This window comes from Mustela nivalis, assembly GCF_964662115.1.
Source record: "Mustela nivalis genome assembly, contig: HAP1_SCAFFOLD_401, whole genome shotgun sequence".
Taxonomy (NCBI): domain Eukaryota; kingdom Metazoa; phylum Chordata; class Mammalia; order Carnivora; family Mustelidae; genus Mustela; species Mustela nivalis.
The window spans coordinates 317,636-324,912 of NW_028136250.1; positions in this window are offsets into that span (position 1 = coordinate 317,636).

Below are 7,277 nucleotides of genomic sequence, written 5' to 3' on the forward strand. Positions count from 1 at the left end.
ACACCATCTTTTTCCTGCATATGACACCAACAAGCGACCAGGAGCAGACAGCCTGGAGACAATGATCAGAGAGAGACAATACCAAGAGATGCAGTGGGAAGATGATGAGTCGTGGGAGTGATTCCGTGAAAGGCAGTGTTCGTGGAGATGACTCAATGTGGACATAATAAATTTTGGCTCTCACAACAGCAGCATCAAGACAGAGCTTGGCCAAGACAGGTATGTGAGGACAGAGACTCCCTAGCCAGCCAACACAAAATACCAACAGTGGAACACTTGGAGGATTGCCTTCCTCAGTCCAAGATGCTTAGTCCAAGGAGAACAGACTCTCCCATACGGGACGAGAAGAAAGCTTTGACCACATGTTCTCTTCTGAACACAGCATTCTGCAGGCCTGCGTTCTGTTGAGTTGGTAGAGTTTCTCCTTTCACAGGCACACCAGAGCCCACCAAGGTAAACCTCAGCATATTCAGCCCGGACCCTAAAAACAACAAACGGCCGGAAAGGAGAGCTACTGCAAATGACTGGCCTCCAGGACAGGGTCAGCCACAACACAAACAGCAGTGGCATGCATGCCACATACACTCTCACAAACACACACACACACACACGCATGCACTCAACAAACCTTAAGGGCGAGCCCTGGGTCACTCACGGATCACTTCCTCCTAAATAAATTACCCTCAGGTTAGAAAACAGAATGAGTTTAACGAATACAGAGAGGTGACAGAGACTTAGATCCAATGCAAAGATGGAAGAATCAATTGATTCCCAGGTAAAGGAAGAAGGAGTGATTACGACTAGGCAGTCAGAGTGAAACCTCTACATAGAGCACGCCCGATGCGGGATAGAAAGCTGTGGCCTGGATACTCGCTGTACATCAGAAAACATAGGAGATATCAGAGAGTCTCGAAACACAGAGATAAAACTGATAAAGATAAAAACACCTAAAGAACTCCTGAAGAGAAGATTGGCAGGAGACTGGATGCAAAGTTCGGGAACATGGTAGAAGTGGAGGATCCAATTAGGAACCGAGAAGAACAAGCCTAGAAAATAAGGATGCAAATTCTAAGAGAGAAGGCAGAATGATGGAACATGATAGTGAGCTTAGGGAATCTCTAAGGAAATGAAAGAGGTGCCTCTTGTAGGTGAATTAAGAGTGAGAGAAAGAAAAGAGGGCTGATCCTAGATTAGAGAACTCGGGGCTGGAAAGGACCCTCATCTGGGAGCAGAGAAAGTGGTCCAGAATCAGAGGCACAGAGAACTCCCAACACCTTCCACAGAAGCGGAGCACCTAAAGACATAGTGCCATTCCCCCCGGAAAATCTAGGCATGGAGGTATTCTCTTAGGCAAATAGGCATCATCGGAGAATAGTTTGTCCATAGCCCAGTCACTGACTTCAAGAGGAAAAGCTATACCAGCTCTCGAAGCAGGCCGGATAGCTCAAGCAACAGCAGCCAAGCCAAAATCCTTATCCCCTGCATTTCTGAACAATGACAGAGCAGCGGTTCTGTCTAGAACCAGGAGGTATTCAGAAGTCAATTGTTGGGTCCCGGGTTGTGTCCATCAGTTCAGACGCGGCCTTCAGATCAACTCATGATTCCAGGGCCTTGGCATTGACTCTGTTCTCAGGTTCTCTGCTCAGGGGCAAGTAAGCTTCTCCCTCTCCAGCTCCACCCCCTGATTGGGATCTCTCTGCCTCTCTGTCCAAACGTGCATGTGCATGTTCGATAAGATAACAAAGACAAAAACAGTGCACAATAATTGACTGGGGCCAAAGGATGTTTTATTGAATTTGGACCTAGGTTCCTATGGAGGGCAGCCAGGTATAGAGAACCTCCCACCATCCTAAAATGCCCGACCTTCGCTTGGAGCTTCCTTGTTCATTCTCCTGTTCTTTGCCTTCCTGGATCTCCTCACCAACCTGCAGCATCCGCTGTCTGTCGTGCTGTACTGACCCCTTGTTAACACATTGTGCATCCTCTCGGGGCTCCATTGGAACATGCCCATCTTCCTCAAGAGGCACTGTTTGCTTATCGCATGGAACCATTTGGGGGATGGTCATGAGAGGGTGAAGGCAGGCTTGTGCTGCCACATCTCCATGCAGTTCCACAGAGGGTAGCTGATCCACCATGAGGGAGTGCTCAAGGTTCTTCCACATTCGAATCCTCTTCAATGCGTCCTTTTGCACATACAAGTTGTCTTCCTGAAATGGGCACCGAAGTCTTTCAGATGGCTTCACTTGGGCTTGGGTCTCTTCCAACATGCTCTCCGTTGGCTTCTGTGGACTCCAAGAACATGAGTCCGTCCTGGACCTAAGGTTCTAGGGTGTAGAGTCTGCCTTGGATGAATGGTGTTTTTGGAAGATTGGGAGGCCTTGTTGGCACCGTTTCTGGAGACCATCGAGGTACTCGTGTGCTTGCTGTGGAAGATTCCAGACATGTCTTTGGCACGGTTGCGGGGGTTCACTTTGAGCTTCCCTTGGGTGGACCTTTTCCTGTTGAGATGCTCCATGATTTGGTGGGAGGGTCTCACCCTTACGCAGGGCTCGGATTTCCTCCCCTGAGGCTTTGCTTGTGGTCTGTTAGTTTCTTGGCCTGTCGTGGCTAAGATGGAATGAGGGATCCTTGCCTTTCTCCGAGGTCCAGAGGGCTGGTGCTGACACTCACGACCAAATACTACGAATTGGGCCATGGAGAAGTTGACACCGACTCGCTTCGCAAACTGCCTTGGTGAGAGACCCAGGCGGCTCCAGCGGTTTGGGATGGCTTGGGGTCCTCTTGGCCCACCCATGACTACTCCAGTCAAGTGTAGTGATCAGGCCTGGGTTGATGAGGAGTGGTTGCTATGACCTCAAGGCTTTGTGACATCACAGATGCTGGCTTCACTGAAGCAGCTGTCCCTCTCCCATGACCTTGGTGTCCTATGGCTTTAAGTAGGAAGCCCCGGGAAGGACAGAACAAGAGCCCTCTGAACCTGATCAAGAACTCAGGATGTCTTGTGGGTTAATGTCCAACTTCCCCTTTCTGGAGACATAGAGGAAGGAAAATGACATTCAGTATACCTTCCTTTAGGCCAACATATCCCCAGAGACGGCAAGGTGTCCTTTTACACTACAATTTCTAGATATCTCAAGAAAAGGTGAGGCCTCGCGGGTATAAGCAGCTCTCCGTGGGGTTTGTCGTCCTGTGGGTGAGAGCGTACTTTGTCAGCGTCTTTTGCCTATGGGTCAGTGATGACTAAGATACGGAAAGTCCCTTTCGGAGGTAAAAGGTGAGGGCATCGCTATATGGTGCTGTCTGTGGCCTCGTCTCCTAGTGTTCTGAAACACGCGGCTAAGGGATGAGGCCTCTGTCTACCTGGCTTTCCCTTAAATACCTTTGCAAAGTCTTTGAGGAGAGTGATATTCTGCATCTGAGCTAACTCTCAATGAAGAGGCCTGGACCGAACCCGTTGTTATTATTAGTTAACTGTACTTGTTGTGGTAACGGGTATAAACATGTGGACCAAGACTCTTTAGTCAGAAGGAAAGGGACGGCCTATACCGAAGGCTTGCAAGGCCCATTCGAGCAGAACTTTGGAGTGAGTCGCAATGCCCTTGCAAGGACTAGTGGATCAGAAAGTTTGGGTCCATTTCGGCACCACAGTATTCCTCTGCCGTCGAGTGAATGAACCCCTGGACCTTGCCTTGACATGAATGTCCCATGCCCTGCTGTTGGGAAATGGAAAAGGCAAGCAAACAAAGGGAAATGTCATATGGCTACCCACAATATGTGCCTCGGGAGGAATACCTTGGCCCACTTAAGGAAGGGAATAATAAAGGGCAAGAAGTCAGAGAAGGAGACCCACCAGGAGTGACTCAGGACTCTGAGAATCCAGATGAGGGCTACCGAAAAGAGAACTGATTAATGGGTGGTCAGGAGTTGTGGCATATATTAGGAGGAGCACTAGGACGTCCATGCAACTAAAGCATCCGTGAATACTCTGTCAAAAATGGATGATGGATGATAGGCAGGCTTTCTCAACAGAACAGCAACAAGAACAACATCAATTCATAGGAAAACAATGTGGCCCTCTCAAAACCAAAGGAAGTCACAGGGAGAAAAGGAAAGAATTATATTGTTTATTATCTTTCCTTATTGAAATGACATGGGTGGGTTTCCTAAAATGTCCTTCTTTGAATTGGGTCTTTATCCTTGTAAATTAGAGTTTACCCACCTCTTCCATCTCTGGATTTGATGAGAGGACATGACAATGCCTTCACTAAATACATAGAAGAGTGGCCCAAGCAAATGACTTGACCTGGCCTTCTGTGTGTTGGCAGGGGTTGGATTACTGCTTCAAAGGCTTCCGTCTAAACTAGAGAGCTGAGATTTTGTAGGTTTCCTGACCTAATCTTGGAAGTTTCTATGTGTCTGGGAATTTATCCTTTTCTCTCAGTTCTTGGATTTGCTAGCATAAATGTGTGGCTATGCCTTTTCGGTTATTCTTTTTTCCTTGCTACCAGTTGTGATGTGGTTTCATACTTGCAGCTGTGTGCTTGTCTCCCTGTTTTATCCCAGTAATGGCTTCTGCGGTTTGTTCCTGTTGTCAAAACTCAAGTGTGAGATCTCCTGATTTTTTTCCTATTGGTTTGTTTGTATTTCCTTAATTTTGATAATCACATGTCTGATTTCAATTTTTCTGTTAACTTTGGAGTTCGGTTTTTCTTCATCTTGTTCCTTCAGTCGTCCTTTTAGGTGGCTTTCTTTTTCGGTGTTTTTAAATTTTGGAAATGCACACATTTAACCCTATATTGTTTCCCCATAAAATGTTTTGGCATCCTCCTCTAAGTTTCTTAGAATTCCTTCGTTCATGGCTCTTCTTTTCCTTTGGATTTTCTTTCTTGCATTCATTGCAGTTCGTGAATGTGTTGTGTTTTCCACTTTAGTGTCTGGCTGTATTTCCAATTTGAAAGTGATATCTTCCTGTTTTCATACCTTCGTGATGATAAGTGCACAGGATAGGTTTTGACTTCTCTTCCATGAATTATGACTGGATTTGGACTCGAGCTCATGACCTGCGATAGACAAAGTTAGGTCTGCTGCTGGGAAGAACATATCTTATTGTCCTCAGAGACGCAATCTTACTCATGGACCCCCCAAAGTTCAGGTGGTCTCGAATGCCCATGTGGACGTCTGTTATTCCTTAGCACCTTCCCATCCAGATAATCTGTCCTGTGCTTAACCTGGATATCATAGTTGCCAACAGTATTGGATAAACGTCGCCATCTCCATTCCTGTGTGTTCATAGGCTTCCAACGTTTAGATACACCTTTTTTCATGGTGGATATGTTGGCAATTCTTCCAGGTTTCTGATGTTTTGATGCTCCATCAAGACAAAACACCTTCCGCTTAGCTTTTTTCTCTCGAAGGCATAAAATGACTCTCGCTGACTTAGGCACAAACACTTTGGCTCTCTTCTCCTTGGGAATAGCATAACCTACATCTTCCCTGTTTCTTCACTTGCAAGCTATGAGTATCTTTATAGTCGAAGGAAATCTCCTATGGGCAACAGAAGGACGAGCCTGTTTAATATTTGCTGTTTTCTTATGGATGTTTCTATTTTTTTTTTTTGATTTGGAATTTCAACCACTGTTACAAACTGTTTGTATTGACGGGAGTCTTTAGTCCTGAGTACTGAATGTATTATTGATAGGTAATAGTTCACTTTCTCATTTCGGTTGGCTTCTGACTTGGATTCTATTTGCCTTTCACCTATATGGTATTTTCTTGGGGTTGCTTCATTGGTACGATTCCTCGCTTCCTTCCCATATTTTGCATGTCTTATCTTTGTGTGTTTGCATGTGCATGTGTTAATGCTGTGTGGTGTGTGTGTGTTTCACATCACAATTATTATTAAAATACGAGAGAATGGAATTCGGTCTCTTGTGGGTAGCAATTCAATTTGACATGCCTTGAAATCTCACATTCCATTAGTTTCAGGAAATCTCCTTAAAGGAATGTCATCTCTTGTCCTCTTCAAGAATCCCGTGTTCTCACAAAACGGCCTTCCAACAAACAGCACCATTTGAATTCCTCATTAGAGTCATAATGTTTGTCCCAATACCCTTTCTTTTTCGTATGTTTCTTGACTGTCATGAGTTAGTGAAATCGTCTGTTTATTGTCTTTCTGAGAATGATAGATGTGACAAAGTCCAATGCTCTCCGCAAGACTGCCATAAGAGACATGTGGAAGAATTCCTTCTTGCTTATGTCACAGTACAAATTGTGGTGACATGAAGACACTGAGATGGTAGTAGTGTCTAATAACCTCATGCTTCTTCAACCATGAAGGCAACAAAAAGATGACCACAACAACTGCAGTGGGGTGGAAATTGACCTGAAGCCTACAAGGTAAACTCCACAGCGAAATAGAACGGAAGGTGCAGAGATGATGGGAGAAGGTTGGAGACATGGCTCAGGGGAGATTTGGTTGGTTCGTGGATCAGAGGGCTGGAGTCCATGAAGAGGACCAAAGCACAGGAGAGCAGGGCACCCTGGGAACACACAAGGAACCTGTTTCCCAGTGCCGTTGACTGTGAGACGCAGAGGGTCTGAAGGGCACGAGTACTTGACAACACAAGTGTTGAGGGCTGAAGTTTTCCTATCAGCAGGCTTGGCAGACATCAACTTGAAAGAACACCATCTTTTTCCTGCATATGACACCAACAAGCGACCAGGAGCAGACAGCCTGGAGACAATGATCAGAGAGAGACAATACCAAGAGATGCAGTGGGAAGATGATGAGTCGTGGGAGTGATTCCGTGAAAGGCAGTGTTCGTGGAGATGACTCAATGTGGACATAATAAATTTTGGCTCTCACAACAGCAGCATCAAGACAGAGCTTGGCCAAGACAGGTATGTGAGGACAGAGACTCCCTAGCCAGCCAACACAAAATACCAACAGTGGAACACTTGGAGGATTGCCTTCCTCAGTCCAAGATGCTTAGTCCAAGGAGAACAGACTCTCCCATACGGGACGAGAAGAAAGCTTTGACCACATGTTCTCTTCTGAACACAGCATTCTGCAGGCCTGCGTTCTGTTGAGTTGGTAGAGTTTCTCCTTTCACAGGCACACCAGAGCCCACCAAGGTAAACCTCAGCATATTCAGCCCGGACCCTAAAAACAACAAACGGCCGGAAAGGAGAGCTACTGCAAATGACTGGCCTCCAGGACAGGGTCAGCCACAACACAAACAGCAGTGGCATGCATGCCACATACACTCTCACAAACA